General features: G+C 38.8%; 2 long non-coding RNA genes across 4 annotated transcripts in view; one reads left to right on the top strand and one right to left on the bottom strand.

Annotated features, from left to right (window-relative positions):
• LOC119878540 overlaps window positions 1–19079 on the bottom strand; it is a 73247-nt gene that overhangs the window by 20768 nt on the left and 33400 nt on the right. The gene's annotated exons all lie outside the window — the stretch shown is intronic.
• The window catches only part of LOC119878541, a 70062-nt gene that overhangs the window by 19790 nt on the left and 31193 nt on the right, over window positions 1–19079 (top strand). For both annotated transcript variants that reach the window (XR_005386985.1, XR_005386986.1), the window contains exon 3: window positions 83–159. This is a non-coding gene — a long non-coding RNA (uncharacterized LOC119878541). The remainder of the gene's footprint in view (window positions 1–82; window positions 160–19079) is intronic.

Consider the following 19079-nt stretch of genomic DNA (forward strand, 5'->3'; position numbering starts at 1 on the left):
CGGGCATGGATTCCGTATTTTGTCAAATGCTTCCTCTGCGTCACTTGAGAGGATCATCTGGTTCTTGTTTTCTCTCTTGCAGATCTGAAGAAGCACATGGAGTGCTCTCCGAGTGCTGAAGCAGCCTTGCACCCCGGGGATAAACCCCACTGGGTCATGGTGAGTAACTTCTTAATAATGTCCCGTTGCAACCTGTTGGGTCGTATCTTGTGGAGAAGGTGTGCATCCGCGTTCATCAGGGACATCGGTCCAGGATTCTTCTTTTTGGTGGGTTCTTGGGTTCTGGAGTTAAGGTGACCCCGGCCTCCAAGAACGGGGTTGGAAGTGTTCCATCTCTTTCTATCTTTCGGAGCAGCTTTAGTAGCATAGGTATGCTTTCATCTTGAAGCATTGGATAGAATTCCCCTGGTAAGCCTACTGGCCCTGGACTTTTGTGTCTCGGGAAGTTTGTGAGTTTATCGGTTTATTTATTATTGGAGTTCGTTTTACCAACATAGAGAGTAACCCCCCAGTGCTAATCCCATCAAGTTCCCCCCTCGGTGCCCGTCGCCCAGTCACCGCCACCCCCCGCCCTCCTCTCTTTCTTCCACCCCTTGTTCGTTTCCCAGGGTTAGGAGTCTCTCCTATTCTGCCCTCTCTGCCATCTCCCACTCATTTTTTTCTCCTTTCACCTCTATTCCCTTTCACTATTTTTGTCATACTCCCCAAAAGAATGAGACCATATAATGTTTGTCCTTCACCTATTGCCTTCTTCCCTCAGCCGTAACACCCTCTGGTTCCATCCATGTCGAAGCAAATGGTGGGTGTTTGTCATTCCTAACGGCTGAGTAATCTTGCATTTTGTACAGAGACCACACACCCTCCATATCCATTCATCTTTGATGGACACCGAGACCCCTTCGCAGTGTGGCTATCGTGGCTCTGAACCTAAGGGTGCGGGTGTCCCAGCGTTTCATTGCATCTGCGTCTTTGAGGTAAATCCCCAGCAGTGCAATTGCTGGGTCGTACGGAGGTCTATTTTTAACTCTGAGGATTCTCCACACAGTTTTCCAGAGTGGCTGCACCAGTTCACATTCCCACCAACAGTGTAAGAGGGTTCCCTTTTCTCTGCATCCTCTCCAACATTTGTAGTTTCCTGCCTTGTTAATTTTGCCCATTCTCACTGGTGTGAGGAGATATCTCATTGTGGTTTTGATTTGTGTTTCCCTGATGGCAAGTGATGTAGAGCATTTTCTCGTGTGGGTGTTGGCCATGTCTATGTCTTCCTCTGTGAGATTTCTGTTCTTTTGCCCATTTCATGATTGGCTTGTTTGTTTCTTTGGTGCTGATATTAATAAGTTCTTTATAGATCTTGGAAACTAGCCCTTTATCTGATATGTCACTTGCAAAATCACATTGATAGTTTATGAGTGTTGAACCAGCCTTGTGTCCTGGGAATAAATCCTACTCAGTCATGGTGAATAATTTTCTTATGTACTGTTGAATCCTATTGGCTAGTATCTTGTTGAGAATTTTTGCATCCATGTTCATCAGGGATATTAGTCTATAATTCTCCTTTTTGGTGGGCTCTTTGTCTGGTTTTGGAATTAAGGTGATGCTGGCCTCAAGAACGAATTTGGAAGTACTCCATCTCTTTCTATCTTTCCAAACAGCTTTAGGAGAATAGGTATGGTTTCTTCTTTAAACGTTTGATAGAATTCCCCTGGGAAGCCATCATGCCCTGGACTTTTGTGTCTTGGGAGGTTTTTGATGACTGCTTCAATTTCCTCCCTGGTTATTGGCCTGTTTAGGTTTTCTATTTCTTCCTGATACAGTTTTGGTAATTTGTGGCTTTCCAGAAATGCGTCCATTTCTTCTAGATTGCCTAATTTATTGGCGTATAGCTGTTGATAATATGTTTTTAAAATCGTTTGTATTTCCTTGGTGTTGGTAGTGATCTCTCCTTTCTCATTCATGATTTTATTAATTTGAGTCTTCTCTCTCTTCTTTTTAATAAGGCTGGCTAATGGTTTATCTATCTTATTAATTCTTTCAAAGAACCAACTCCTGGTTTTGTTGATCTCTTCCACAGTTCTTCTAGTCTCGATTTCATTGAGTTCTGCTCGAATCTTTATTAACTCTCTTCTTCTGCTGGGTGTAGGATCTATTTGCTGTTTTTTCTCTAGCTCCTTTATGTGTAAGGTTAGCGTTTGTATTTGAGATCTTTCTAGTTGTTGAATGGATGCTTGTATTGCAATGCATTAACCCCTTAGGACTACTTTTGCTGCATCCCAAAGATTTTGAAAGGTTACATCTTCATTCTCATTAGTTTCCATGAATCTTTTTAATTCTTCCTTAATTTCCTGGTTGACCCTTTCATCTTTATTCAGGATGGTCCTTAACCTCCACGTGTTTGAGGTCCTTCCAAACTTCTTGTTGTGATTTAGTTCTAATATCAAGGCATTATGGTCTGAGAATATGCAGGGGACGATCCCAATCTTTTGGTATTGGTTCAGACCCGATTTGTGACCCAGTATGTGGTCTATTCTGGAGAAAGTTCCATGTGCACTTGAGAAGGATGTGTGTTCAGTCGAGTTTGGATGTAAAGTTCTGGAGATATCTGTGAAATCCATCTGGTCCAATGTATCATTTAAAGCTCTTGTTTCTTTGGAGACGTTGTGTTTAGAAGACCTATCGAGAGTAGAAAGAGCTACATTGAAGTCACCAAGTATAAGTGTATTATTATCTAAGTATGTCTTAACTTTGGTTATTAATTGGTTGATATATTTGGCAGCTCCCACATTCTGGGCATATATATTGAGAATTGTTAAGTCCTCTTGTTGGATAGATCCTTTAAGTATGATATAGTGTCCCTCTTCATCTCTCACTACAGTCTTCGGGGTAAGTTTTAGTTTATCTGATATAAAGATGGCTACCCCTGCTTTCTTTCGAGGACCATTTGAATGGTATATGGTTCCCCAACCTTTTATTTGCAGGCTGTAGGTGTCCTTCTGTCTGAAATGAGTCTCTTATAGACAGCAAATTGATGGGTCCTGCTTTTTTATCCGGTCTGAAACCCTGCACCTTTTGATGGGGTCATTAAGCCCATTCACGTTCAGAGTTACTATTGAAAGCTAGGAGTTTAGTGTCATCATGATATCTATTCAGTCCTTGTTTTTGTGGACTGTTCCACTGAACTTCTTCTTAAAGGGGAATTTTAAGAGTCCCCCTTAAAATTTCTTGCAGAGCTGGTTTGGAGGTCACATATTCTGTCAGTTCCTGCATGTCTTGGAAGCTCTTTATCTCTCCTTCCAAGTTGAATGAGAGCCTTGCTGGATAAAGTATTCTTGGTTGCATGTTTTTCTCATTTAGGACCCTGAATATATCCTGCCACCCCTGTGTCCTGCCAGGTCTCTGTGGAGAGGTCTGCTGTCACCCTAATACTCCTCCCCATAAAATCAGGGATTTCTTATCTCCTGATGCTTTAAGGATCTTCTCTTTATCTTTGGAATTTGCAAGCTTCACCATTAAATGTCGAGGAGTTGAACATTTTTTATTGATTTTAGGGGGTGCGGATCACTCTATCTCCTGGATCTGAATGCCTGTTTCCCTTCCCAGATTAAAAAGCTTTCAGCTAGGATTTGTTCAAATACATATTCTGGCCCTCTGTCCTTTTCGGCACCCTCGGGAACCCCAATTAAATGTAGGTTTTTCTTCCTCAGGCTGTCATTTATTTCCCGTAATCTATCCTCATGGTCTTTTAATTGTTTGTCTCCTTTTTCCTCAGTTTCCCTCTTTGCCATCATCTTGTCTTCTATGTCATCCACTCGTTCTTCCACCTCGTGAACCCTCGTTGTGAGGACTTGTAGTTTGGATCGCATCTCATTCAATTGATTTTTAATTTCTGCCTGATTAGCTCTAAATTCTGCAGTCACAAAGTCTCTTGAGTCCTTCATGCTTTTTTCTAGAGCCACCAGTAGCTGTATAATAGTGCTTCTGAATTGGCTTTCTGAGATTGAATCGTAATCCATATTTGTACCTTTGTGGGAGAGAGGACTGTTTCTGATTCTTTCTTTTGAGGTGAGGGTTTTCCTTTTAGTCATTTTGCTCAGTGCAGAGCGGCCAAAAACAAGTTGTATTGGGAAAAGGAGAAAAAGAGAGGATAGAAAGAAGGAAAGAAATGAGAAAAAGAAAAAAGGAAGGAAAAAAAGAGAAGAAAGAAAGGAAAATAAAGGATGGGGAAAGCAAACAGAAATCAAAAAGAAAAAAAAAAAACACACGGGGGAGTATCTTCTGATTCTGTATACTTTAAGTCCCTTGACTTCCCCTGGAACTTGTGTGTCTAGCTAGTCTTCTGGGGGAGGGGCCTGTTGTGCTGATTTTCAGTTAGCACTTGGGGATCTGCTCTCCCCCTTCCTGGTTCAGGGCTCAGTGGGGGTTGTTTACCCCGTGAGGCCCCAGGAGGGACAACCACAGTGGCAGTGGCTGGCTCTGGAGCCCTGGATTCAGCTTCCGCAGTAACTCGGGATCTCTCGGACTGCAGGGGCCTGGATGCTCCGGGGGCGGGGCCACTGATCTCCTCAGCTCGGGGCAGAAGCATCCTTGCTGTCCTGGGCCCTCCTGGCCTCTGCCTGTCCTGGGGGGAGGTTGGATCCTAGGCTGTGTCCCCAGAGCCCTGTGCTCCCGGGCCTGTGCTGTTGGATTCGCGCTCCTGGCCGCGAAGACCCTCTCTGCGGAACCACCACCTGAGACCCACAGAGCTGCTCCCGGGCCATACGGCCCCCTCCACGTGGAGCCTCTACCTCTGCTAGAGCTGCCTCTGAGCTGCTCTCGGGTCCCTGCAGCCCCCTCTCTCCGGAGCCTCTGCTGGAGCCCCTCCGAGCTGCTCTGGGGTCCCGCCATGCACACGCTGCAGCCCTTAGGGAGCTGGGTGCACTTTCCTGGGGGCGCAGGTGTCTGTTAGTGTCCCAGGGAGCCTGAGGGCATCCCCGCCTTCCTGGGGTCCTGCTCTACTCCCTGCGAGCATCTTTCTGCTTGGGAAGATTGGTTAAGCTCCTGCTTCTCCCGGACGGGGCTCTCCTGTCCTGGGGACACTCGCCCTGGCCTTAGCCCAGCTCCTTGCGGGGCCTCTCCCCCTTGGAGGCCTTTTGTTTCTTTATTTCTTTTTCCCCGTCTTCCTACCTTGATAGAAGCATGAACTCTTCTTACTGTAGCATTCCAGCTGTTCTCTCTTTAAATCTCAGGCTGAATTCATAGATTTTCAGGATGATTTGAATGTTATCTAGGTAATTTGGTGGGAACAGGTGATTTGGGGACCCTACTCTTCCACCTTCTTGCCCCTCCCTCAAAACGGTAGGGTCTTATTAACACCATCTTTTATTTTATTATTTTTTAAATATTTTATTTATTCATGAGAGACACACACAGAGAGAGAGAGAGAGAGAGAGAGAGAGGCAGAGACACAGGCAGAGGAAGAAGCAGGAGCCATGCAGGGAGCCTGATGTGGGATTTAATCCCGGGACTCCAGGATCATGTCCAGGGCTGAAGGCAGGTGGTAGACCATTGAGCAACCCAGGGATTCCCCATACTACCTTTTAAAATGAATTATAAGCAGAGCTCTGATTAGTGATAATGTTCGTGTTTCTTCCTCCTGAAACAACTACTGCCATTGGGTCGGTAACCACAAAAATGTATAAAGAAATGAAGTACATTTTAATCTGAGAGAAGATACTACCATAGAGTTTCTCGGGGAGTATATTTCATGGATTTACTCAACAAATGCATTTTGAATGGCTACTAGAGAGCTCCTTTTTAGGAATAAAGGATACAGAAAGGAGCAAAACAGATGAATAGCCTGTCCTCATGAAATTTATGTTCTAATAAGACCATGAACATATAATATATATATGGGAATATATATATATATATATATATATATTCTCATATATACATAATACATATATAGAGAGAGATCTAAATATATAGTAAAATATATAAAATGTTAGTAGTAATATGTGTTACAAAGATGAAGAAAAGAGTATTGGGAATTTAGAGAGAATGTGTTTGCAATTTTAAATATGGTGGTTAGGGAAAATCTCATTAATGTCACTAAGAAGACATTTCCGTAAAGATCTAAAGGAACTAAGGGAGCTAGTGATGATGCTATCTGGGGGAATAGCATTCCAGGCTGAGAATGTCAAATATATCGGCTCTGAAGTGAGAGTATACCACGCATGGTTACAGAACAGTAAAAGAGGATGATTGGACTTTTGTGTGGTGTGGTGAGTGAAAAAGGTGAGTGGTAGCAAGAAACACTAAAGTAATTAGGTTGCATGACATTGTAGAGGATCATATACCATTTTAGGACTTTGGATTTTACTTTTAACAGAGAAATAAGATCTAACTTACAGACCCATTTTGACTGCTGTGCAGTGAAGATTGAAGAGGAGGAAAGATTAAGATCAAAAGATCAGTTGGAAAGCTGTCTAAGTAATCCAGATGAGAGGTTATGGCAATTTGGACCTGAGGGATAGTTGTGGGCTTGAAAGGCTCTGTTTAGATTCTAGATATATTTTTGAAGATGGAACTAAGGATTTGCTGATGAATTAGATGTAATGAGGAGGAAGAAGGGTAAAGAACTCTACAATTTTTGTACGGAGGGCTTGGAAGGATGTGGTTGTTAATTGAAACAGGAAAGGCAGGTCATTTCTGTTGTTTTTGTTGGAAGGAGTATAGAAGATACTGGACTCAGTTTTGAACATACTAAATTTGAGACGTCATATATATATATATATATCCAAGTCTATTATATAAATATGAATGTGAAGGTAAAAGGTTAAAGCTAGAGACATGATTTTGGAAGAGAATGTGGCATCTAAAGCCATGAGACTGGATGTAGTTATCAGGTATAGATAAATTTAAGGACTGAGAAGTGTTTCAAGGGCATTTTAATATTAAGAGGTCAGGGAGAAGAGGAAAAAGTAGATTGAGAAAGAGGAGGGCCATGGCTTGCATCGTTCCTATCACCTTCTGCATCATCCATAAGTCTGAGAAGTTGTGGCATAGCCTCTTGAAGGCCTTGCTGAGGGGCCAGCTCAGAGCTGACATCTGAGGAGGGAGAGGAGCTGTTCTTCAGGATGCAGTCAAGGGTCTCTGCTCATCATCACTCCCACTGACTCTCTTAGGGGGAATTTATGCTTCCGTCTCTACTACTTTAGGCTTCATGGTCCAGCAGTCTTGTTTCCTAAGAGGACATAATTCTAATAGAAGATAAAATAAAGGTCTCGATAAACTTAAAGCTATGGCTGATGCTCTTGAAGTTTGGATTCTTTGTATCAGCAGGATCAGCAGCTGAAGGAAGTACTCATCATGACATCAGACAGCAGAAAAACCAGGATGGTATGGTGTTGTGATTCAATTGAATGTAGGGGTTCAATCAGGAGGAAGTTATCAACCACCAAATACTTACTTGTTATATCAGGGAAATGTAGCCTGAGAAGTTCACCCTGGACTTGGTAAAATGGAAGTTGCTGAGGGTCTTGCTAAGAGTAGTTTCAGTAGAATGGTAGATGGAAAATTCAATTTAATTTAATTTTATTGCATTCATGAAAAGGTGAAAGAAAAATCAGAGAAGGAGTAGGGACAATTCTTTAGAAGCCTCTACTCTAGAAAAGAAATAAATAGGTCACTTGAGGGAATAATGGGGTTGTGGTTGGAGGGAGACAGATGGAATCAAAATGGTAAAAGCATACTAATGAGAGATCATGTAAGGACAGAATAAATGCTGAGGACAGATTAGCTGAAGCAGCTTTCTTAGGTAAAAAAGGAGGAATGGGATTTAGTGTTCCAATGGAAAGATTGTCCACAGGAGCACCAACAGTTCATCCATAGTCAGAGGAGAGAAGGCAGAGAATATGGGCACAAGTGAATGCAGAGCCATACCTAAAGGGAGGGCTGTAGGGAGTTCTGCGGCAAATTCTCAGTTAAATAGGTGGCAAGGTCATCAAGTGAGAGAGGATTGCAGTTGGGGATTTGAAGAAATCCAGCACTCTAGGCTGAGAACTTTTGGGGCTTTTTTCCCCTACTCTTTCATACTTGATTTTCAATTTATTGTGGAATTCTATGCCAAAGACATGGAGAAGCCAAGCATCATTCATTACCTACGTCACTACCTCGCTGGTTCCAGTTGCACCATTCCCTTCTTGGATTATTGCAGTCATTTCCCAATCAGTGTCTTGCTTTCACCCTTGGTTTCCCTATGGTCCATCCAGAAAAACAGCCAGTGAGACTTTTTAAAAACATGTGAGATGACATCCTTCTTCTGCTCAAAGCCTCGGCAGCTTCCCTTCATTCTCAGAATGTAAGCCCAAACCTTAGCATGAATTTACAAGGACTTACATGGTTTTAGCCACTGCTTCGTCTGGGACATCATTTCCAATCACTCTACCTGTTGCTCACTGGACTCTAGTGTTTCTGGAACATGCCTGATGTGTTCCTCCCTTTGGGCATCTGCCCTGCCCAATCCTGTGCCTAGAAAGCACTCCCACAGATGCTTGCATGACTAGGCACCTGGCCTACTTACCAAAATTTGCAAATAACACCCTTTCAAAAGCACATGTTCCTTTTCCTCCTTTCTTTTCGTAATATTTGAAGCTTCCTAATATATTAAATCACTTACTCATTTTAAAAATTTCTTCCCATGTTAGAATATTAACTCTACGAGGGCGTAGATTTTTGTGTTACTTCTGGCTATACCACAGTTCTTAGAACAGTACCTGAAATTTAGGGAGCACTCAATAAATATTTTTTGAGTGAATGGATTAAGGAATGCAGCAGGATTAATTGACAGTGTTAAGGGCCCACTTGAGACTAGCAATCACACATTAAACCTCCACAACAGGGTTGTGTTGGTAGGATTAATTGATAAGATGCTTGGGGTTAGTGAAGGGGTTAGGAAGTCTTGAGCTAATTCCAAAGGCCTTGCAGGAATAACAAAAGCAATCATGGATAAATTAATTGCCTTATGAGTGTGGGTGTGGTTAACTTCTGAGATTTTCTTTTGCTCTGTATAGGTTTGGGGCTAGTGCCAAATTGCTTCTGAAGATAGCTTATTGATTTGAAGCTGTTGCAAATTATTAGCCTTTCTGGAACTTCTTAATGTGCTCATCTGCCTCTGAGTGAAATCAGCTGTTGGCAAATATTTTGCCAGAGTAGAAAGTTTTAAAGACTTTCGTATTGGAATATTCTGAAAACAAAACAGAACAATCATTTATTGCTCTAAAAAAACAACCTTTGTACTTTGTGTGTGTGTGTGTGTGTGTGTGTGTTTCATTTATGCTCCAATATTGAAAACACTATAGAGCCCATGGAATGTGTGTGTGTGTGTTTCATTTATGCTCCAATATTGAAAACACTATAGAGCCCAGGGAATGGTTCCCTTAATACCATGTAGGGAGTTTCTGTACAGTCTCACTTCCTGGACATCAAGCTGACTGGATGACTCTATGGTGTCACTGTTGTCTACACTTCATTATATTCAAGAAAAAAAAAGATGAGTTCGGTTTAGACTATATATAGAATGAGGATATGATAGTACTTTCAGGTATAAATTTCAATACATTTTCTTTCTTTAAGAAAAGCAGATACATTTATTTCTCCTCTTCAACTCTCTCCTCTCTCTTTTACACACACACACACACACAGAGAGTCATAACCACAAACTTTGCATTTTTCAGATGATTAGAAAATGTAGCTGGAGCAATTTGGACATCTTAACTCTCTTCAAGGTTGTTTGGCAGAGTGGGATGTGTGTGTAATTCCCTCATAGTCAACCAGCAGACATAGAATCCTGGGGGTGATATGATGGAGGTAAACATTTGCTAAATGTTGGCCCATCCCTTTAAAAATTAGCTTTTTCCATTAAGTTAAAGTGTTAATTATAATAAAGTGATCTATCCTAAAATTGAAAAATGTCATAGCAGAGAGTCAAATAACTCATTAATTCCTTCAACTTTAGGCACCAGATGATATAACCAACAATATTTATTTTAAAAAAATCTTTCAAATAATGTAGTTTTATTTAAAAAAAGATTTTATTTATTTGAGAGAGAGAGTGTGTGTGTGTGTGTGTGTGTGTGTGCACTCACTGAGGTGGGGGGCAAAGGGAGAGGGAGAAGAGAATCTCTTAAGCAGACTCTATGCTGAGGAAGAAGCCCAATGTGGGGCTCAATCCCAGAACCCTGAAATCATGATCTGAGCTGAAACCAAGAATCAGCCACTTAACCGACTGCACTACCCAGGCACACCTGAAATAATGTAGTTTTAAAAACGAAGCACTAAATTAAAAAAAATTAAATAGAATTACTTTTGGGGATGTTATTTTGTGGAAGATAGCATGATGTCATTTTTAATCACAGAAAAGATTTTTTTCTCCTGCTGTTCATTTTAGTGGAGAGAAAATTAATTTATAATCCCTTCGCTGGTCTTTGTTTTCATTAATTTAATTTCCTTTACATGTTGAGATCAGAGATGCTGAAAGAGATGTCAGTGACATCATCTTTAGTTGTGAAACCAGCCCAGTGGGGGCTTTGTTTTTGTTTTAATTTAAAGAGAATTGTTGTAACAATTTTCCTGCACTAAATAATAGACTCTAGAAAATAAAGCAGAAATAGCATAATAAAGAAAAATAAAAGACAAATCTTAGGAAAAGATCATTTTAGAAACAATAGCTTTAGCTGTGGCATTGTTTTTTTACATGAATAGAAGTTGAATAGCCATCCTCAGGTAGTAATTCTTGGTATTCAGTTGTGTGAGAATCACCTGCACATTCGGGCAATGTGGAGGTTCTTTTGCCATTCTGGCAGAGGTTAGGATTCAGTGGGTATGGGATGTGGCCCAGGGATCTGCATTTTCACAATGATTCCAGATGATTCTCATTCAAGTGATCAGTGTTTGATAACGGTGTTCTAAATGGTAAAGTTTTCTTTTTTTTCTGTTCTTTCCAGCTAGGCCATTAGGGTATCCTCACCTTCTAGCCTGATACTAACCAGGTTTTTTTTTTTTTCAAAGAAACACGAGGAGCAGAGACAAATAAGCAATCTTTTTCTGTCAAGGCTCAAATGACAAATGTCTGGTTCGTGGAACATCTTACTGTGAATAACTTTAGTTCATCTTATAAATGTGTTGTGTTCTCGTCGATAAATCTATACTGAAAGGTCAGGGGAGAGCAAGAGAACAAGAGGGCACTGGGTCCTTGAGGGCTGCGATGTTAGGAAAGGAGGAAGGACACAGGAAGAGAAGCCTGGGAACTAAAGAAACCTTCAAAGGCTTTACAAGCAAGCACAAATTGTATATTCAATATTCACTTAGGCAGGGGGTAAATAAAAGGTCCTCACTGAAGTATTTCTGGTCTCATAGCTGCTACAAACAGACTTTTCAAATTTTATGATTTCTTTGCTCATTGTGGTTGGTATTGTGTAAATTTGTATGACTTTACATAAAGTCTTCTCTTTGTATAAAGGAGTTTTGGTCTCAGATAATTCATTAATTTAGGCTTCTTTGGATATACAACATACAAATAAATAAGAACCTGCCTACAGATTTCCTTCCTCCTTTCTTTCTCTCCCTCCCTTTCCTCTCAGTCTTCCTCCTCCTCCTTTCCCACCCTCTTCCTCCTCCTCTTGTCCTTCTCCATCATCTCCCCTCCCTTCCTCCTCCTCCTCCTCCTCCTCCTCCTTCTTCTGCTGCTGTTTCTACTTCTGCTTCTCCTTCTTCTCCTCCTTCTCTTCTCTCCCTCCCTCCTTCTCATACACACACACATTCAAGACATGTTTAATTAAGTAGTTTGCTTATTTCTGGCTTAGTAGTGAAAATTGGGCATCACTTTATGCTTTGTTATAATTGGTGAAAGACTCTGATTTCAGCATTTCTATAGAGGGAAAGAATTAGGTTGTTTCAAGGTGTTAGGAATAATACTATTGCAAATGGAGGCATGAAATCAGAATGAATAATTTAGCATTGGCAGAAGAGGAATTTTTCATTCTGATTTCATATGCAGAAAAGGGAAGTTGGAAATCAAAAGAAATATTGAATAGAGTGCCCAAACTTTTTTTACAAAGGTGAGTTGGTTAAAAAATAGAGTGATATGCAATATTCCATCTTTCTGGTTTCATTTAGTATCCCATCCACTCTGAGCTTTTGAAAATTTAAACATCAACAAATGGCTTTATGACTTCAGTTTGAGAAGTGCTAGCAGGGATTGATTTGGTGTATAAATCTTGCCAAAATGTTCTGAGATCCTCTCTTTTGGCAGAAAGAACAATAGATGCAGGAATCTGATTGGGTATAATTGAAATCTGACTCCACTGTGATCGATGAGGGGGAAATATTCTTTCTATAAATTTTTTTAAAGATTTTATTTATTCATAGGGACACAGAGGGAGAATGAGAGGCAGAGAGAGAAGCAGGCTCCATTCAGGGAGCCTGACGTGGGACTCGATCCAGGGTCTCCAGGATCACTCCCTGGGCTGCAGGCGGAGCTAAACCGCTGCACCACTGGGGCTGCCCCTCTTTCTATAAATTAAACAAGTCCCTCAATATGTGAATTTGCAGAACCTATGGCGCTGCTGCTGCTCTTACTTTGGCTGAAGGCTTTTAGTACAAAGTAGAGGATAGTGTGTACCTTCTTATGAATCAAAGGTAGAATAACTATCTGTAAATATTGCTTGCCATTGTAGGAGGGATTGTGTTGCATATTTAAAATACACTAATTAGGGGGATCCCTGGGTGGCGCAGCGGTTTGGTGCCTGCCTTTGGCCCAGGGCGCGATCCTGGAGACCTGGGATCGAATCCCACGTCGGGCTCCCGGTGCATGGAGCCTGCTTCTCCCTCTGCCTGTGTCTCTGCCTCATTCTCTCTCTCTCTCTGTGACTATCACAAATAAATAAAAATTAAAAAAAAATCAGGAAGGGTCATTCCCTTGAAAAGAAACATCGTCCATTCCTGAATATTTAGGCTTAAAGAGATGGGATGCATTCTCAGTGTTCATTCTACCTTTCATCATTTCTACATCAAGGGGGATGGAGGGAGCTGAAGGCTAAACTAAGGCAAAGCACTAAAGCAGATTATGTTTAAATAATTTCAAATCAGAAAAAAAGTTTCCATTTTTAGAACAATGTACAAATACAAAAGAGATAGCATTTGAAATTGGGAGTGGTTGGAAATGGATAAAAAATTGGTCAATGGTCAATGAAAAGTGAAGAAAATAGAAGTATATAATGTGTGTTAGAAGCAGCAATTTGTTTTAAAGCTTGAAATTTTCCATTTAAGAAAATGTCTTTAAGATACTTCAAGAGCTTTTAAGAGACCTTCAAGAAGTTTAGTCTAAATTTTCTACAATAAAGCAAAAAAGCAAAAAATGATTCCGATAATTTTTATAAACAAGCATACTTTGCAGAGATAGCTCATTTTTTGAGGAAATTATAATACTAATTCTCAAATTTAATTACAGCATTATTTTGTAACTTAAATAACAGTTGGTATAAAATATTTAGTATGTTTTTATATTTTTGGCATTCACTTTTTACTTCCTTAAAATTTTAATCTTTTAAAAATATAAATATGTCATCTAGATTCTGTTTTATCAACAGTTATTCTTCTAAGAAATATCTTAGAGTTACTAGTATTCCTATATATTTTTCTTCATTTCTGGATGTGAAAAAATAATTTTTAAGTGCCATTAGCTATAGTCAACTATACTCTTATAGAGAGTAATAATAAAAATGTACTGTATCTCACATATAAAGCTGCTGCTTATCCTTTTTAAAAATTTTTTCTTTCTCTTGCTCAAATGAAAGATAAAACTCAATATTATAGTTTAACTCCATGTAAGAATTGCCTGCCTTGATTCTATTCATCTATTTTTCATTCTAGAACTAATAGATATTTTAATTATTTACTTTAAATGGCATTACTATTTTCCTTATTTTTTTATTCACTTACCATTTTTTAGGACATGCTCTAGTTGGTTACTCCAGTTATTTACTGTTGGTACTAACAAGGTCATGGGTTCAGGCCACATCTGGGCCTGTGAGAGTGATGGCATGCAAAGCTGGCCATCTGTTTTATAAATGCTTTATGTTAATCCCTATGTCAACAAGGCTAAGGCATAGGCATGGTGCAGCAAAATGCATCCTGCTACTGGAAAAACTCAAGTTTATTCTCTACAAGTGGAGACAAAAATATGACCGCTGGCTCAGAATGGAATGATAGACACTGTGGGGATCATGTCCTTCCTTCTCACCCCATTGTATGTTATAGCCAAATAATCAGATGATCAAAGGACCAGCATACTTCTGATAGAGAAACAAATGTCAAGAATCCTTCTAAAAATCCTTATTTTATTATGAAATATATATATAAGGCATACAAATATAAATATGTGAATAAGTAAATTATTATAATGTGATTTCCCATTCACTTCCCTCCGTCTTCACCAAAGTCAAGAACACTGTGAGCATGCCAGAAGCCATGGGATTATTGGTTATCATGCCCTCTTACGTCTGCTCATAATTTTTTCATGTATGCTTGTTTGCCAAAATAATATGATTTTGCTTTACTAGATTTTAAATTGTATATAAATAGAATCATGCTGTATGCATGTGTCATGTTTCTTCTGCCCACTATTATGTTTATTAGAGTCATACTTGTGTAGCTGTATTCTGTTTACTTTTGTTTTTATGTGATATGCTTCCTTTTTTCTACCCATTCTACTATGGATGAAGTTATTAGGAACAACACTGTAAATGTTTCCTGAAAATCATGTGTATCAGATGTCAAAGGAGTAGAAATTTATTGCCATGGAATATGTTCATATAGCTAGCAAGTGACCACTTCAGGTTTGCTACCAGGTTCACTAGAGTCCCCTGCTACCCAGTTCTATCCTACCCTTAAGACTGATCATACATGAGTATATATAAAGACAAACTACAAATACTGCCCTGCAACCTTTTTAATTTGGTGATAGCTAAACATATTTCTTAGTGATAAAGATTAATATACAACATATATCTATGCAGGGATCTATTAGTCTTTATTTGCTAAATACATTGTATATTTAGGTTACTTTAAAATTACTTGTTAAATAGAAGTAAAGAGTTAAATATAAGTACAGAAAATTTAAAAAAAATCTGAGCAAATTTTTAGATGTGAAATTGATAGGTTAAAGATGAAACAAGACTGTTAAAGTTTTCAGAAAAATAACACAATTTATTCATGAATAAATTACAAAATTGACCATTTTCTTTAAAAGGTCACCAATTTTAGTATTGTGTATAAATATTTTATACTCGCCAATTTTATGATAGAAAAGTATTTTATTAAGCATTTCTTTATCAATAATGAAGTTAAATAATTTTCTGCATACTATTTATTGCTTATTTCTTTGTAAATATATTCTTATACTTCCATTACTATTGGGAAGATGTATATCTTTCTTATTCCAGGTTTTGTAGAAACTTTTAACATAGCATATAGATATTTTGTCTGCTAAATATGTTGAAAACATGTTTTCTCAGTTTATCATTTACCTTAAAATGTTTTCAATTTTAAAAAAAAGATTTATTTATTTTGGGGAGAGAGAGTGCATGAGCAGGGGAAGAGCAGAGGGATGAGGAGAGAATCCTCAAATAGATTCCCCACTGAGCATGGAGATCAACGCTGGCTTGATCCCAGGATGTGGACAGCATGATCTGAGCCAAAATCAAGAGTTGGACACTTAACTGACTGAGCCACCCAGTTGCCCCAAATGTTTTCAATTTTTTGTGTTTTTTGGTATCTAGTGTTAAAATTATATGTAGTAAAGTCATTTTCCTTTCATTATCTTTGCTTTTAGCATAGGATCTCTAAGATTATCTGATCATTTTTCCATTTATTTTTCTACCACTTTTTAATCTCTTATTCCCAGGTTGCCACATTACAAAAGTTTATAGGGCACCACTTGCATCATACCATATTTATTGCTCTCAATTATTATTACTCTGTAATTTATAGTAATGGATATAGTGAGTATTTGGATTATTTATTTTTTCCAAGTGGTTAAATAGTTGTCCAAAGACCAATAATTAAATAATCAATTATTTTCAACATTGATATTCTGTGACCTTTGTATCATATACTACCTTTGTTTCTGGACTTTTTTTTTTTTTTTTTTTTGTTTCTGGACTTTTTATTTCATCTACTGATTTATCTATTTCTGATTTAGGAATATCTATTACCATCTGTTTGGACAAGTTTCCTTAACTTTATTCTTTTTCAGTATTCTTCTCTTTTTATTAGTCATGCTTTAAAGTGACCTTTACAGTCATATTGTCAAGTTCTGAAATATTATCTCATGGGATACTGATTGGTAGCACATTAAATTTTCAGATACAATTTTTGGGAATTTACAGATTACAAAGTTGAGTGTTCCCAACCAAGATGTTAGTACTTTTATTTATTCAGTTTTTACAAATCTTGACGCTGGGTATTTTATAATGAATATCAATGAGTTTTGGAAAAATGCTGAAGTGTTTACATATATTGAGAATAAAAATAAAGTTAACTATGTACTGTCGTTTATTTTGACTTAGAGCAAACAAAATGAAGAGAGGAGGAATCACGAACAAAATATACTTTGTTTTTTCCACCTAGGCGTTTTTCAGCAAAATTCTATTACAAAAAAAAAGAAAAAACAAAAACCTTTTACAGACAATTCCTGAAATATTGTGTGGCAAAACCATAGTAGAACAAAATATTAAGAAACACATTTGCTCTCCCGAATAGTTGAATCTTGTGCAAGTTGCTTAATCTTTATGAGTCTTAATTTTTTCATTTCTAAAATAAGTGCATTGGGCTAGATAAAAGATTATAATATTTCTCACTAAATTACTTCAGTTAGAATGCCTTAAGTATAAATAGCAATACAATTTGTTCACTTTTTCAGCAATGATAGGCCACTGCCAATTTAGAAACCATAAATAAGCTTTTACAAAATTTTTGAGGGTGGAATTAAAAAGCTTGTGGGTAATAATCATTCAAAAGACACCATCATCTCTTGGAGCCAAAATGTATTTATTAAATGTAAATTTTCCAAAATAAATACTATTTTCTTTAAAAATAAGCACTAGACTTTTAGATCAGAAGGACATGGAAACTACATTTATCTGTTTCAACAAGTTATTTGACAACATCTTTTAGGACAAATTTTGCCCGTGAAGGATAAGAAATACAAATGTTCCATAGATGGTAATATGATTACACCAATTATTTGCTGATTGAAACCCCCAGGAATTCTGGTGGTACATTTTGCCTTCTTATTTCTTTATCACCTCTTGACCAACCCAATAAGAAACAAATGTTTGATGGGTACCATTTATACGACTTTATAGCGGTGCTGGGTGCAAAGAGAATGAATATATGTTAGTTCCTGTTATGAGGAACACATGGTTCAGTCTAGCTTTTTGACTCAGTACTTGCAGTCTGCATATTACTTTGGCTCTTGGAACCAGGATCTACTTATTCCACTAGATCCCTCTGCATTCTTTCTCTCTGACCACATTCTTTATTCCTATTTTAAGAAACCAAATACTGTGATGCCTGGGTGGCTCAGTGGTTTAGCTCCTGCCTTCCACCCAGGGTGTGATCCTGGAGTCCCCAGATCGAGTCCTGCATTGGACTCCCTGCATGGAGCCTGCTTCTCCCTCTGACTGTGTCTCTGCCTCTCTCTCTGTGTGTTTCTCATGAATAAAAAAAAATCTTAAAAATAAAAAGAAACCAAATACTTATTCAAGTCAGCAGCAAATAGATACATTATTTGAAAATTAATTACTAAAAGAGCACAATGGGAATTCTGATTTGAGGCGAGATGGATGAAGTATATTCTATCTTATATACCCTATAGAATGGAATTCACTTGAGGTGTTTGAAAAATAAGTAGTGGCTGGTGGACAGGGGAAGAAGATCAGAATTCAAGGTACACCAGATTGGCAAAGGGTTTCCCATTTTCCTCCGATGTACCCTGGCCTGAATGTAAGGCAGCTCAAACACCAGAAGAGGGCAGCAAGGTGCAGAGTTCCAGGAGAAACCCTCTTATTCTGTCTGAGGAGTGGAATAAAGGGGTCTAAATACTGAGAGAGAGTTGGGGGAGTCCCTTATGTTTTTCTTTTCTCAGTTCTCCCATTCTCTAGCTACCAGACAAACTTACAGTGGCTGTGGAATGAGCAGCACCAATGAGTGGCAATAGGAGCCTGGAGGTATTGAAAATTCAAAGGGAGGGGCCCCTGGGTGGCTAAGCAACTAGTCATATGTCTTTGGCTTCAGGTCATGATCCAAGGGTCCAAAGATTGAGTCTTGCATTGGGCTCCTGCTCTGCAGGGAATCTGCTTCTCCCTCTGCCTCTCTTTCTCTCTCTCCCTCTCTCAATGTCTGTCTCTAATGAATAAATAAATAAAATCTTAAAAAAAACAAGAAAATTCAAAGGGAAGAAGGTCTTCCTCTCTAATTGAAGGAGTTGAGATTCCAAGAAGGTGGAGTGAACCCCTATTGCTTTTCTTCCTTCTGACCCACTGCCCATCATTCCTGAATGTGCACACAGTCAGAGACAGAGTATAGCAGAGTGGAGTCTAACTAAAATCTCAGCTTTCTGGTAAAGGACCAAAATGCAAAACTTTGAAGGGGGAGACTATAAAATCATTATAAACCCTTGGGTATGCTCCTGAGCTCTGAAACTGTGGATCTGTTTCTAAACACATAACAAAAGATGCTGAGAACTAATGGATGGACTACCAGTGACCACCCCATGCCAAAGTAAGTGGCTCATGTATGGGACAGGTATGGGCCATGCTAAAAAGGTTGGAAAATGAAACTGACATTAAACTATTTGTTCATATATTTGTTTTCTTATTTAGTATCCCTATCTCCTCCTACTCTCATCTGTTTGTTGCTGAATTTGTTGATTTTATTTACCTTATTTACCTACAATGCTTACTGTAAAACAGACACTTGGGGCACCTGGGTGGCTCAGTCAGTTGGGTGTCAGACTCTTGATTTCAGCTCAGGTCATAATC

This window comes from Canis lupus, unplaced genomic scaffold (assembly GCF_011100685.1).
Source record: "Canis lupus familiaris isolate Mischka breed German Shepherd unplaced genomic scaffold, alternate assembly UU_Cfam_GSD_1.0 chrUn_S1707H1901, whole genome shotgun sequence".
Lineage (NCBI taxonomy): Eukaryota > Metazoa > Chordata > Mammalia > Carnivora > Canidae > Canis > Canis lupus.